Source organism: Lactuca virosa, chromosome 5 (assembly GCF_052849685.1).
Source record: "Lactuca virosa cultivar CGN04683 chromosome 5, Lactuca_virosa_CGN04683_v6, whole genome shotgun sequence".
Lineage (NCBI taxonomy): Eukaryota > Viridiplantae > Streptophyta > Magnoliopsida > Asterales > Asteraceae > Lactuca > Lactuca virosa.
Genome location: NC_136430.1, coordinates 138,184,492 through 138,201,179, shown reverse-complemented (window position 1 = coordinate 138,201,179; position 16,688 = coordinate 138,184,492).

The window sequence follows — 16,688 nt, the reverse complement described above, 5'->3', positions numbered from 1 at the left end:
TGGTTGTGTTTGCTTTGATTACTATTATACAATTGTTGTGATACTGTACATGACGTCCTCCGCCCCCGAACGTTTCCGTCGTACCGGTTTGGGGTGTGACACTATGGATGTATGTTTGGATTGGAAATAAGTTACTGGGTTTAGGGTAAGGCCCAAATAAAAGTTTGGGCCCAATTTGGAAAATTGGGCCATTAGTGGGCCTTTATGGATTTTGGAGTTTTGGGCTTGATTGGTTTTGGACTGGGGCCTTAGTTATGTATCTTGTCGGGCCAGGCGTAAAATAGTCATTTTACCCCAAGTAAGGATTACGGATCATAGTCTAGAACCTAATTGTGAATTGGGTGATATTGTGGTATTGATAGCTTGAGGAGTTGCGAGGGCAGCATGTAACGCCTGGTTTCTGCTATGCATTTTATTTATTTATTTATTTATTTATTTATTTTGAAAGAGGAACTCGACGAGTTGGTGGCCCTAACTCGTGGAGTAGAGGGAAGATTATGCGCGGGGTTTGAGTTATCTACTCGACGAGTCAAGAGCCCTCGACTCGATGAGTAGCTCGGCCAGAGTGAAACCCTAATCTCAGGGTTTTGCACCCTATTTAAGCTCCTTAACCCCCATCCCTTCGCCTAATTTCCAACCTCCTTGTCCCAAACCCTAATCCACGAAACCCTAGAGCTTTCTTTGAGTGTGTGAGCCATTTTGAGTGATCTTTGTGTGCTTTTGAAACTTATGGAAGAAGAAGAACATAAATGGCTCAAGAGGGAAAGAGTAGATCCAGAAGCTACACTCCATTTGCTACATTTTCTGGTAATCAAGTTTCTATCTTGGCCATTAGTTCATTAGATCTCTTTATGTCCACTTTATGTGGGTTTTTGGTCTAAGATTGGTACCTTTTGGGAAATGGTCAACCCAAGAGAGTATTCTTCCAGATCTAGTACCTAGAGGGGCTATTATGATATAAAGGTGCAAAATTTATGCCATTGGAGCCCCCATGCAAGCTTTAGAGAGTCATATTGGCCTTTTTAGCCCTAAAAGGCCTTGCATGTGGGAAAGGTGGGAACTTTATGTGTCCAAGTAGTGTTAGGGGTGTAGATCTGTGGTTGTAAGCTTGAGTTTGGTGTAAGGAGGGATTAAGGACCAAGTTCTATGTCCCAAGGAATTAGGGTTTAAGCTAAACCCCTTAAGAAGTGGTATTAAGGGGTAAAGTCATAAACTTTACCCTTAAAAGGACATTCTTAGGGTTTATGTGAAGTATGAAGCTTGGATCTGAGGTGTAGGGGCTTAATCCATTAAGATGGCCCAAATAGACAGGGGAACTCGGCGAATCCAGTAAGGGACTTGACGAGTTGAAGCCAGGTTGTCCCGATTCTATACCAGACAGAATTCGACAAGTCTGTGAAGGAACTCGACGAGTTGACTCGGTTAGTCACGAGTCTGAGTAGTACAGGAACTCGTCGAGTTAGGAAGTAACTCAACGAGTTGAGTTGACTGGAAGTTGACCTAGACTTTGATTTTGACCCAGTGTTGAATTTGACCAGGGGTAAAATGGTCATTTTACCCTAAGAAGAATTATCAGATTTTTGATTAAGTGTTATTGTGAAATTGATAGTCGGAGAGTCGTTGGAGCAGCCATCAGAGATTCCTCAAACGAGATTTCAGCAGACGACTTGAGAGGTGAGTTTTCTCCAGTAGGAACGGGTCTAAGGCCACAATGTCGGACCGTTTAGATGTTAGTAGTTCCGGGCCACGGTCTGATGCCGGGAACGGCCCGATGTAGGTTATATGCTTTCCGGATTACGATCCGATGCCGGGGCGCTCCCGAGAAGCGTTTATCTATGCTTGATGTATTTTTCATTCTTGTATGTTATGTGTTATTTATGTCGGGCATCGGTCCGATGTCGGGGCAAGCCCGATGTATGTTAGCTTATATGTTATGTGTTATGTGTTCCGGGCTTCGGTCCGATGTTGGGGCAAGTCTGATGTATGTTAGCTTATATGTTATGTGTCATGTGTTCTGGGCTTCAGTCTGATGCCGGGGCAAGCCTGATGAATGTTTATATGCTTATGTTATGTGTTTATGTTATACGATATGTTGTATGTATGTCGAGGCAAGCCCGATGCCAGACGCGGTCTGATGTCGGGGTAAGCCCGATGCTGGGTAAGCCGATGTCGGGTTCATCCCGATGCAGATGGGCGGAGTCCCAAAGTTATGTTATATGTTATGTGTATGCTATGTGGTAGTTTGGGGAGCTCACTAAGCTTTGTGCTTACGGTTTTCAGTTTTGGTTTCAGGTACTTCCACTAGCAAAGGGGAAGGGCTCGGGATGATCGCATGGCACACACCACATATGTTAAACTAAGATTTTTACTCTGATATTTTTATATTTGATTTGGAAACATTGATACTGGTTTTGATATTGATGAATCAAAGAATCAAGTATAAAACAAATCAGAGTATGAAATCAATTAAGAATGCGAGATTGAACACCAGATGTAAATATGATCTTGTTTCAGCTCTATTACGCTTTCGAATGTTTACAGAGTACAAAGACAGGTCTGTAAAAACTCTTATCTAACTCTAGTAAATATCCCTATTTATAGGGAACCGAAAGCGTACAAAAAATATACTAAGGCATAGACACTAACGCTTCGAATAAAAGCGCCTTAGTAAAATACAATACAAAACATTCGAAGAGTTCAAAATACAATTCGACTTATTACAATAATTCGACCCTTACAATCTCCCCCTTTGTAATCAAAGTCGAACTACTTAATTTGTAAGAAGCTGGATGGAATACAGCATCACTCTTCGAATCTCCGTGTACCAGGAGATTATCTTCTTCGGCACTTTCTTATAACCTTCATTGTTCTTCTTACAGTGATTCATACGAACAATTAAATTCCTATATTGAGACGTTGAATACGTTTCCACTTCGCATGCTTGGAATGTGACAACTCGAAATTTCTATTATGTACAACCATTCACTTCAATAGGAGTCAAAACTGTTTCTGCTAATTTTCAAGCTTTTTGGAATAAGTTTGAATATTTTAAGATTAGTACTTCAGGAGATAACAGGAGAGAGGATGCCCTAGGGTTTATTGTGCAACAATAATGTCCCAAAACTCCAAGAGTTTGGAGTTTACGGCCTAAACAAAGGTGTTTACGGCCGTAAACCCTAAAAGAGGGTATAAATATGACACTTAGTCATTATTTATCACTTTTCACAATTTCTAGATCCAAAACTCAATTCTCTCTCAAGTATCATCGACTTTTCTTCTTGATCTTCAACATTGTAAGTGTTTCTAGCCCTAAAAAGTTGATATCTTACTTAATTTAGTGATCTAACATGATTCCATCCGTGAAATCATTCCAAAAGTGTAGATCTTCAAGTTTCACCAAGAACACCAAGAACATACACTAGTGTTCTTGGACTTTTAGCACCTTTTCAAGCTTCTATGTAGTAAGTACTCCTACCCTAGTGTATTGTAAGATTTGTTACACTTCTAAACATCAAGAAAACACCCAAGAAACCCAAGATCAAAGGTGTTTACGGTCCAAGATGTTCTTGGACCGTAAACCCTAACAAAGGGGCCAAAGTGGCCCTAGTCCCTTACTAAGCCTTGGAAACTAGTCTAGACCCCTTCCTTAATGTGTTTAGTACTTGAAAACATCAAAAGACCATAAACCATTTGGGTTTACGGCCGTAAACCCAAAGACAAATGGTCCAAGGATCGTAAACTCCCTAAAGGAGTGAAATGGTGCCCTAATCTCTTCCAAAGGCTTATACTTCAAGTAGAAATGCTTCTTAGAACTTGTAAAGCTTCAAAACTCATCATGGTAAAATAACCATGAGTTTACGGCCGTAAACTCATGGGTTTACGACCGTAAACTCAATGAGTTATGGTCACAAAACCGTAAACTCCAAAGGAGTTTACCCTTGAACCCTAAACTCAAATGCAAGGTCCTACCACCCTTAGATGCAATCCTTAGTACTTATAACACTTAAATATAGTGTTAATCAGGTCCTAGGATGTCTTAACATGATTAATTAGTTGTTTAAATGACAAATTTGATACATATATGTGTGATTATATGTTAACTAGGATCCTTGTGTGTGTTCAAGTCTCCACTTGACACTTAGCATCCTATAACATCCGTTCATCCAACCCAACTACTACATGTGAGTTCATACCCCTTAATTAACCTTTTAAATGTCTTTAAATGTTTATAAATGCTTTTATGGGGGGATACAAGTAGAATCATGCTAGTTAGTACATCAATCACATGTGATTAATAACTAGCATACAAATGGATCTACCACACTTTTAACTGTTTACTCAGTATACTACTTCCAAATGACTTACCAAAACGTTTTTACATGTTAAAACTCTTTATCAAACTATCTTACATATTGTATGTTTCCTTTCAAACTCTGTTACAATTGTGTTTCAAACAAAGGTTTTCTTATACTTAAAACTATTCTTATCAAACAAACTGCTTTCAAATCGTTTTATAAACTGACATCAAGTCATTATTATTTATTGTTCAAAACTCTTATATGTATTACAAAACCTCTTTAAACTTATTGTTAAAAAGCATATCTATACACTCATGTTTCATGTATATATATGTATTGATATGAGAGCTTTCATTCATTATTCAGTTCCAACACTCTTAAGTAGCAAGGGTGTATAAACCTACTTGGACATTCAATTTACATTCCAGTAAACTATTATAGGTATAGTTTAGGGGATACAAACTACTATTCCTATTACAAGGAATTAGACAAGAGTCAGTTCATTCATGAGTCTATACTAATACATTACATACAATATGAAGAGATACTATTACATGGATACTTTTTACATAGATACTATTACATAGAAACTATATGATGAGATACTATTACATATTATATGAATAGATACTATTATATATGTACGGGACTAACCATTCTACACCCAGCTGTTAGCTACAGAAGGAAAATGCACATCGACGGATGTCTACGGTTAATACTATTCGGCAATTACTATGCCGTGTTTATCCTAGTACCAAAGGATAATACTTAGGAAATTATATAATTTCCCTTTTACTTTTATTTTGTGACACATTCACATAAACGATGAGGTAGACTATATTATATAATTTCCCTTTTACTTTTATTTTGTGACACATTCACATAAACGATGAGGTAGACTATATTATTATAATAATGATTATATAATTTCCCTTTTACTTTTATTTTGTGACACATTCACATAAACGATGAGGTAGACTATATTATTATAATAATAGTCGTACATGGGAAAAACCTTCATTTTTACAGAGATGTAAACCTTCAAAGCATTCGGGTCTTGGTAGAAGACTACCTTTTTATACTAGTAGGAAATATAGGATTTCCTAGGGTTTTCATACTTATACGAACTTTTCATCAAACATTTTCGAGTCTTTTCTTTACAGCTTTACAAATCAAAGACACTAAAATACTTATGAATTCAACAGCTTTATTGCTGATACTCGCTTTCAAAATAACTTGTATTCTCAGGTCACAAATAGACAGGTACGACGACCAGGTTTTGTGAAGACGGAGCAGTCAAGACTCGTCTTTTAATTTGAGTATTCATTATGTTGTTTTATACTATGAAAGAACACACTTGTAAGTGAAATTATACTATTAATGCAATGGATGATGTTGTTGCTTGTTTACTACTTTACATTGTTGTGATACATTACATGACGTCCTCCGCCCCAGAACGTTTCTGCCGTTCTCGGTTTTGGGGTGCGACATGGAATAAGAAACGTTTTGCTTTACCAGCCTTGTCTTTTCCTGCGAACACCATTCCAAAAGGCTTCAGGAAAATTTCACCATCGACATACTTCTTCAATTCTACCTGAGTCTTCGTAGGAGCCATCGGAGCTTTAATTTCCATACCTTTAGCCGTAGCTAACTCCACATCTGTAAGAGCCAAGCACTCATAGTAATTTTCGATGAAAATCTTAATGTGAGCAACCCCAAGCTTGAATTCATCAGGTTCTGTGTTTTAAAGGTATGAAAATGATTTGTCTTTTAAAATTAATGCAACTTGTATAAGATCATACAAGTTCATTAATGGAAAATCTGCAACAGTAAACTCACAAATATTTCCATTTTCCCTGGCAACCACATACTTGAAATTTTGGACTGTGTTTTCGAATACCACATCCTTTTTCATACTGATCACTTTCTTGATTTTAATCAATGACCACACTTCCTCAGGGGCTTTTGCAAGAACATCATGAAAACGAATTTTCATGTGTGTACCTTCATCCTTTCCTTTAAAATTTCCTTCTGCTTTGAACTGAGGCATGATGAACATCATTTTGTTTATTGGAAAATCCAGCTGGCTTGCATCAGTATTCGTAACCACATAGCTTTGTTTTGGTTTCTTCTCAAACGAATACTTGTGATTATACGCTACCTTGGCTTCAATTGTTTCGTAATTGTAGTGTTTGGATGGATCACCTTTGTCCATTCCCTTCGGATCACTAGCACGCTGAGTCGTAATGCTTTGAATCAACCTCAATTTTTCCATTTCGGCTTCTGCTTCAGCCTTCTTTTCTTCTTTCGACTTTTCCACAACAATCGATTTCCCTTTATCTTTCAATGCTGAATTATCAATTACCTCTTTTGGTTTCGAACCACTCTCACCAGTCTTCGTAGATTTACCAATCACAATTCCTTTCGAAATAGGTCTTGTAATAGGTAACGTTGTAACGACTGTTGAAGTAACCATCCCAGCAGAAACTATAACTGGCTTTGTTGTTGGGATCTTTGAAGAAAATACATTTCCTACAACTTTCGCATCTTCATCACTCGCCTTCGATTCACCAGTTTTTCTGTCTCCCCCTTGCACCCCTGTGAAAACAGGTGGGGCATATGTTGTTGGAAGAAGGCTTGTAATGCGAAATATAGGAGCGAGTTGCTTGTTGAGAAGTGCTTCGAATTGTATGAATTTTTGTGATAAAAATTTAGGTTTAATTAGGAAGAAGAAACCGGCTTGACTGATAGATCTTTTAACTCTTTTATCAAAGTGATCACTTCCAAAAAGTTGGCACTTTCGGATGTTGAAAGTTGAGTTAGTTGTGGACTCAAATTTTCATACAATTTAACAAATCGTGTGACTGCGTCACAAATGATATCAACCTTCTGATTCAGAGAAGCATAATCTTGTTGAAAATTTCCAATTTCTTTTTGCATATCTTCGCGGAGTTCACGAATTTGCAAATTGACATCCTCCCTTACTTTCTTCACTTCTTGAACAAAAAGAACATGTCGTTCCTTTGTGACATTCTTCAATTCTTTCACATCACTGGTAAACTTTGAATTTTGAGAATTGATCCGAAGTTCATTATTTTGATCATTATGTTCAACCTTCTCCAAAATTTGAGATTCAGAGTCTTTAATCATCCCCGATACTTTACTTACAATTCTGGCTTCGAACATTTTCAACAATGAATCAACCTCCAAACTTGAAACAGACGAACCACCCCCCAGATCAGCTTGAGATTGAATTATAGAATTCAACTTCTGATTCAGAATTTTAAATTGCTTCATGGTCAGCAGCATATGATCTGGAAACGCCTCTTCCTCTTCATGAAATTCTAATTCTTCAAACGTACCTCCAAACCCCTCAGTATCAGTTTCTGTCTCCATAAGAATGGTTTCTTGAACGGTTGAATTAGGGTTGGGTGTATCAGTAGATTGAGAAGAAAAAATAGAAGTGAAGGGTTGATTGATAATGTTTTCGAATGTAGGGGAATCAGTGGTTGAGGTAGTGGGAATAATGGATGGTGGTAAAGAAACAATACTTTCGAAGGGAGCAGAAGTAGATTGAACTTGAGCTTCATTCTTCGCATCTCCATCACCCATATTGACATTTGCATCCGTATCAGATACGTTTGCAGGGATGCCTGAAGTTCGTACCGCCTCAGAAACTGATTTGGCAACCGAATCTTCGAGTGGTATGACGATTGTCTGCTCAGGAGTTGAACTTCCTGCGTGAGGAGTTAACTCTAGTGTTTCTGGAATTCTTTCACCATCATCTTCTGTTGACTCAGTAGAAATCACGAGTTTTCGGGTCTTCTTCTTCTTCTTCTTTGACAAATGTTTTGCCATATCCTCAGCCCTTCGTTTCTTGGACACCGGAGAAACAGGTGTTGGCACTTCTCTAATTAAAACACCTTGATGAGTGATTTGAGGTTTTCGAACCACTTTATGTGTAGGAGACTTGCTTTTATGGGTTGACTTCATTTTGATTCTTCGAAACATACTAGTCTTCGAAGGAATGACTACATGCTCTTGTGTTTCTTCAATAATAGGCTCAATCAATTGAGTCTTAGCAACAGACACTTCAACTGTTTGAGGCTTCTTCTTTGGAGATTTCGAAGATTTTAACTCTGTTTCAGTCTTCTTCGTCTTCTTGGATTTCTTATCATCTCTTCCCAATAGTATGCCACTTTCGGATTGTAGAATCAATGGTCTTCAAATATGCCACCAAGACAAAATTCGAAGGATCAACTCTTTTAAGCATTGCATCGGGAATACGAGCAACTGATGGAAAAACTTCAGCACTATCTGTGACATCCTTCGGATAGTGGTACGATTGAAAAACGGCTTTTTCTTCATCATTGGGTACCAAAGTCCCTTCCTTGTTGTAAAAGTATTGCAAAATCAAGCTACAGTATCTTGCACACGAAATATCATGAATAACATTCGTGTGTTCTACACCCTTTTGGAATTCCTTCCATAATTGTGTAGAATAATCCACTTGAAGATCATAATAGATTCCAGCAACCATTGCATAAACCTCCATTCTTCCTTTATCAAGACCAACTGTTCTTCCAGTTAAACATCTTAGAAAAATTCCAAATAAGAAATTCCATAGTCGTGGAAGACCAGATTTCTTAAAATCATTGATCTTTGATAGTGGAGGCTGATATCCCATCTCATTAAACATATTGACAATTTGAGGGAATGTGAAAGCAACATATGGAGGTGAATTCGGAATTTCAAGAATTTGGCAAAAGAGTTTCTTGGATAGCCTGACCTTTTTGTCGTTCACCAGATGAAAAGTAATCGTATCAGAAGCTTTGTTGTAAGTAGCAGTTGATCTTGCTTGAGAAAGCCATGACATTGGAACAGAGAATGAACTTAACATCGCCTTAGACAAAACAGAGTTCTTCAAGGCAACGATTAGCATCTTCAATTCTTTCGGGTATTGAGAAACATCACCCTCCAAGTAATAGTTTCTTGCTTGAATCTTCATTATTGGTAATGAAGAGGCATCTTCAGTGGTATGAGAATCAACATGAACAGAAGTCGTCATTGTTAGGGTTTGAAGACTTTGATGATCAGAGAATTTGGGAATTTTTCTTTTTGATCGCGTAAACTGATAATGAACCCTTGAATCCCCTTTTATATGTAACCCTGAAGTTTGAATTTGAAGCGGGTTAGGTATTTAATGATATCCGACGTGGCACCTTGAAAATCGGACCATTACTGCGTAAAAGTAGCCATGCGTCAAAAAGTAGCTGTCATATCTCCTTGAAAATCGGACAGAATACCATACGTCATTTATAGACAGCCTTTATTGTTATCCCCAAGATGATTGTAACTGTCAGAACCCTTCGTATGGAAGCAAGGCTCTTTCACTTTTGGGATGAAAAGCGAAGTCATATGCCAGATGTTTGAAATCATCAGCCTGAGTTGGTATTACTCAGAACCTCAAGGATTTCGTGAGTGCAGTGTTCCAAAGAATGTAGACAAGAAACAAAGATAAGAAAAATTTGGGATATTGTGATGTCAAAATTTCAATTTGACACAAAAGCAGATGAAATCCCGGGCAAAGATTGCTTTGTTAATCATTAAGAAAAATGATCAACAGCTTGTGTAGGTTCTCGTGAATTACAATCGAGTACTTGTTGATAAGTATCGAAGGGCTTCTTTTATAATGCTTCGTGGGTAGGAAAAAAAGTTTGTTACATATCATCCTAAACATAAGGTGAGAAATTGTAACAGAAATTACTTGTTTAACCAGTGTAGTCAGTGACAAGTGTGTTTTGAAAAATTTTAAGTGACATGGACTTTCGAATGAAACTCACACGGAAATCATATTCAAGAAAACAAATTTGTGCTAGATCTTGTTGGGTAACAAACATCATGGTTTTCGAATGTTTGATCAAGACCACTCATTTGAAATGAATATGATTTGGAGTTTCAAATTTTGGTACTGAAACAAACGTTTCGTAAAAATCTGGAACATTGTTCCCCGTCAATTCCTTAAAAGTATATTGAGAATTGGGTTTCACTTTCATCACAGTCTCATGATGTCAGATCATAAACACAGATTTTTGATATGTCTAAGTCTCGATGGGTTTGATCAGAGACCTCTCGGACATATGTCTTCGTGTGTGATCGTGTAAGAACTTTATAGGTGAAAAAGATTGATGTAAGACACGAAAAGTACCTCTATTATATTTGGACCAAACAGTAAACTCTTAACTCATTTTGAGAAGAGTCAGGTAGCTCAGAGACTAATGTGAATATAAGCCTGATTGGGAAGAAATTTTCGTATGAATAATTTCATTAAGGCTTTCGTACACACACATTGAGTCATTGGAGGCTTTTGGACAATATGCAGCAGCATGCTTCTAGGGACAACTTAGCTAGTTCAAGTGATGAAAAATGTATTGATTCATACGAAAAAAATGTATCTGACCCTAGAACTGCAAGCATAATCCACTTTATATCTTCATGATGTTCTGCAACAAAATACTAAAAAGAAATAAGAATCAAAATATTTTTGTTGTTTTGAATTTTTCGAAAGTAGAGACAGAAGAAACAAAAATCTTTTTGGATTTTTAAGTTTTCAAAAATTAAATGACAAAACAAAAATCTTTTTGATTTTTCGAAAATTGAATGACAAAACAAAAGAAAATCTTTTTGGATTTTTGATTTTTCGAAAATTGAATGACAAAACAAAAGAAAATCTTTTTGGATTTTTGATTTTTCGAAAATTTAATGACAAAACAAAAGAAAATCTTTTGGGATTTTTGATTTTTCGAAAATTGAATGACAAAACAAAAGAAAATCTTTTTGGATTTTTGATTTTTCGAAAATTAAAAATAAACTGTACTTGTTGCAAAAATACGAAATTTTATCATCCCCTTATAAGTGAAAAATGTACGAATTCGAAGGGGTCGAAGCGTTGACTATGAACAGTAACCTATGAATAAACCCTTAAAATAAGTGACAAATTTACGAATTCGAAGGGGTCGAAGCGTTGACTATGAACAATAACCTCTGAATAAACCCCTAAAACGAGTGACAAATTTACAAATTCGAAGGGGTCGAAGCGTTGACTATGAACAGTAACCTCTGAATGCTGACGGTTATTGCTTTGTCTTTCATTCAGCGCCTCTGATGCATTCCTAGTCATTCATCATTCGCCTTTTTCATATGGAACAGAATTTCCATCGATCATTCCAAGTCCTTCTATAATTTTCACAAGGGATTTTTCATCTAAAGGTTTCGTGAAAATATCAGCTAACTGATCAGTTGTTTTCACGAAATGTACTTCAATATTCCCATCCTCCACGTGATCCTTGATGAAATGATAACGAAGTGCTATATGTTTAGTCTTCGAAATTGTTCCTTTAAGATAACGAAATATATTCTTCACAGGGGCAAAAGTTTCTTCATAGTCGATTCCTTCTTGTTGTGAATATCCTTTAACAACAAGTCTGGCTTTGTTTCGAACAATATTTCCATCTTTGTCGATTTTATTTTTAAAAATCCATTTTAACCCGACAATCGAGACATTTTCAGGTTTAGGAATTAATATCCAAACCTTGTTTCGTTCAAATTCAGACAATTCAGATTGCATTGCAACAACCCAATCTGAGTGTTCCATTGCAACCTTAACTGTTTTTTGTTCAATTTTAGAGATGAAAACATTGAACATTCAAAATTCTTGATGAGTATTCAATACCTCATTCTTTGCACGAACTTGAGCTCTTGTTAAAACACCCTCTTATGGATTCCCAATTACTTGATTCTTTGGATGATCTCTTGTCCATTTTTCCATTGGCGGATATGCTGGATCAAATTCCAAAGGTGCATCTTCGTATATATCATCATTCTCTAAACCTGCAACCGAACAAATGTCATCAAAATCATTATTATTCTCAATGTTTTCTAAATGCTCCCCCTCAACATTATGCTCCCTCTTAACATCATGCTCCCCCTCAACATTAGCATTCACTCTTCCATTCTCCCCCTCGAAAAATGCTCTTCCTCAACTAGAGTATTCGAATCCAGTTGCTCCCCCTCCACTGGATTGTTTTGCATACTTTTGCCTTTCTCTGGAGAAGTTGATGTTGAATCATCAGTAAGCTTTGTTAGTTCAGAGAGATGATTATCATTTGCATTTATTTCAGCATCAACAGCATGATCTGAAATTCCAAAAATTAAATCATAATCAATATCTAAAGTTTGTGAGGATTCAGATTCATCTTGTATGTTTTTCAGAATAGGATGATTTTCAAACTGCAATGTAGTTTGTTTAATATAGTAATCATCAAATGTAAGATTAAAAGTTTCTTCAACTTTTCGTGTTCTTTTGTTCAACACACGATATGCGACTGAATTATGCGAATATCCCAAGAAAATCCCTTCATCTGCTTTAGGTTGAAATTTCGTAAGATTATCCTTGAGATTCATAATGAAGCACCTGCATCCGAAAACATGAAAAAATTTGACGTTAGGTTTTTGATTGTTGAGAATTTCATATGGAGTGATGTTAAAACGACGATGAATGAAAGATCTGTTTTGAGTGAAACATGCGGTGGATACTGCTTCAGCCCAAAGATATTGTGGAAGATTCGCATATGCCAACATAGTCCTTGCCGCTTCGCATAGAGACCTATTTCTTCGTTCAACAACAGCATTTTGTTGTGGTGTGTATGGAGATGAAAAGTTATGCGACATCCCTTTGTCCACCAAAAATGAATCAAGGACCTTGTTCTTAAATTCAGTTCCATGATCACTCTTAATTTTTCGAACAATCTTCTTCAATGTTGTTTCCATCTTTTTGATAAAGTCAATCATGATGTGTGCAACTTCAGATTTAAGCCTGAGAAAATAAACCCACCTTATTCCCTCGCAGGGGAATAGGAACCAGATCTACTGAAAACTGTTCATCAAATAACCGCAGCGAACACCCCCTATGTACCCTTGCGACCCTGACGGTCCTGTCATCAGCTATCTCAACCTCAAGTGGACGGTCCAGCTCCCCCGGAGCTCTGCTAAATCGTCTTCTAAGCGCAAGCGAGACAAACGATCGGGTGGCCCCCGAATCAAACAATACTATAGCTGAAATGTTGCTCACTAAGAACGACCCTATATACAAACACATAACCATGAGAAATAATCAATACCAAATACAGAGAAAAAAAGAAATACATACCCGTCACCACATCAGGAGTCGCCCGCGCCTCCTCTGATGTCATCTAGAAAGCTCTACTCTTCACCACTGGCGCATCAGCCTGACCCTGATGGCCGTCTGTAATCCTCAAAGTAGCAGGGGCAGGTGCTGCCACCTTCCCTGCTGCTGCTAAACTCGGGCACTGGGACTTTTTATGTCCCCTCTGATTGCAATGGAAGCAAATCAGATCAGCTGTTGCGATGGTGGTGGTGGCTGTACAATCTCTACTCATATGCCCGGTCCGACCGCACTTGTAGCAGCCGGAGATCCCTACCTTGCACGCCCCATCGTGCAATTTCCCACACTTGCCACACCTAATGTGGCTCTGCTGTCCTCTGGATCTGTGATCCGATACCTTGGGCTTTTTGCCCAAACTCCCTATGCCAGATGCCGCCTCTGGCTTCCTCTTCTTTTCCATCTCCAAATCTATCTCTCTCTCACGAGCCCTCACAATCATGTCGTCCAGCGTTTTACAGCTGGACCGGCTCACAAACTGTCTGATATCACTCCTCAACATCTCATGATAACGAGCCTTCTTCATCTCCTCATTAGCCGCATACTGAGGAACGAGAAGAGCCCTCTCTCTGAACTTGGCGGTAATCTCTGCCACAGTCTCAGTAGTCTGAGTAAGATCCTGAAACTCCCTCGCTAACTGCTGCACCTCGATAACCAGTGCAAACTCGGCTCTAAACCTAGTAGTGAAATCGATCCAGGTCATCGCATCGAGAGCTGCGTCATCTCCCATGACATGTCTGATCTCCTCCCACCAATCTCGTGCACTGTCCTTCAGGAGACAGGATGCTAGTCTGACCTTGTCCCCCTCGGGACATCTGCTGGTGCGGAATGCATTGGCGACATGCGCCAACCACCTGGTACTCGCAATTGGATCCCGCGCCCCATGGTAGTCAGGAGCTCCACATGCTCTGAACTCCCTGAAAGTGTGGGTGCGCGACCCCATCATGGCCGCCACCTCAGCACGGAATGTGCTCAACTTCTCGTCCATTAACTCCAAAATACCCTCCTTGATCGAACCGAAGATCACAGGAGTCTGCTCGAGTATGATGCGAGTAACCTCTGAGGAGAGAAACTCCCTAGTCTGCTCATCCAAATGCTCGGCTCCTGAGCCTGATCCCGATCCCTCACCGACACCTAAACTGCCGACTGCTGGTCTAGGGCGTAAAACCACCATTCTGAAAACACATAATGACAATGTCAGGAATACAGATATATCTCGAGGGATCGCTACTACTACAAGTTTCCTGGTCTCATCTCAGCCTTCCTTGATTTGAGTACGGATCCTCTCCTTTCAGTAGTACGGGCCCATACTACCTTCCACATCTATTCGTACTTTCCTCAAGAACTGCCTTGACTCCACCAAGTCCCTTCTACTGCTACTAATCTCTGCTACTCTCATCCTAGGCTTTCCCTAGGGTAATTACCGACCCACTCTCCGCCATCAGCTGCGTAAGAAGTCCCTGCTTTCTTCCCCTAACTAGCTCGCAAATACTATTACATATCACTCAGACTAGATAATTCTTCGAATGAGAGATCCTACCCTATAACGGTTGGACTCAGACAAGAGCTACGAAATAGGGTTAGACCTAACCGTCTGAAATTATTTAGTCCTTGCAATATGTAACTTAACATATTTGTTTACTAGTTAGTGAAAGACAACTAGAACTCCTAAAAGCACAAAGCAAGTAGCATTCGGACATCGAGTGCACATAATCAAACATATACTAATCAGGCTATCATACTGACTAAACTGTACTAGCATGCAGTCCTCATAAAGCTGAACACATATAACAGGCACATAAGGCATCCTTCCTAGATCCTTAGTCCTAATCTAACATGTTGTTCTAATAAAGCTGATAATCATAACATAACATAATTGTAACACCCAAATTTCCAGGTACATTATTTTAATTAATTATTTTTGAGGATCATTGATCTACTCGGCGAGTTGGTGCTATAACTCGTCGAGTAGAAGCGGGATGGCCACGTAAGTTTAATGAACTACTCGACGACTCCAAGAGTAGACTCGCCGAGTAGGCGCTGTGGGTGGAAACCCTAAATCCTCGGGCCTGTGCCCTATTTAAGGGACCTTATGGCCCTCATTTGCGGCTACCAGTCCAGAGAGAGAAACCCTAGAGAGCTTGGGCGAGTTGTGTGTGAGAGCAAGCCATTTTAATCCCTTTTGGTGTTGTTTTGCAAAGAAGAAGGTGTTTCCAGCTAGAGGAGGTCAAGAGGATTGCTAATCCGTGGTTTTCAAGCTTGGATCTGTAGTATTGAGGTAGCAAATCGAACTCTCCTTCTGTTTTGGTTAAGATCTATGAATCTAGGGTTTTCTATACCCTTTTTATGGCTTGAATTGATGAGTTTATGGTCCCTTTATGTGTTAGACTTCAGATCTGGACCCATAGAGGTCCAGAGAGCATTATCCATCTTGCTTTATGAAGTGTTATGGAAGGAATGAACTTAGGTTGCCATTTTTGAGGCTATTTCTTCCAAAGAGAGCCCTATGTGTGTTGCATGAGTGTAAAGGTCAGACCTTTACGTGATTATTGTAGATGGGGAGGGCAGATCTATAGATTAGAGAAGCGGATCTGACCTCAGAAGGTCATTTGAGTGTTGCCATGGACGCTACTCGCCGAGTTCATAAGTGGACTCGACGAGTCGAGTTGGGGTTGCCCCGTGATTCGTGACAGGTGTAACCCGTCGAGTGAAGGGATGACTCGACGTGCCAAGTGAGGCTAGAAGGATACTGAGGACCCGCATGGACTCGTCGAGTCGCCCATGTGCACTCGACGAGTCGGGTCAAAGTTTGACCGTTGACTTCAGTTGACCTTAGGGTTTTGGTCAAGCTGATTCAGGAGAGTTCAGGGAGGGGTAGGATGGCCTTCTACCCAATCTTTAGAGATGAGGCTATGAGAGGGTATTGATCAGGAATGTTATTCGGATGATAGGAGGAGGCTAGGTCGGGACGTCAAGCACGAGAGTTTATCCGACTTCATACGAGGTGAGTCTTCTCACTATACTGTACCTAGAATGGTACCTATGTGTGACCGGAAGGTCTTATATTCTATGAGATGTATGTGCTGTATTCTTTTATATGATATGTATGTGTTATGTATGTTATGAATGATAAGGACCGGAAGGTCAAG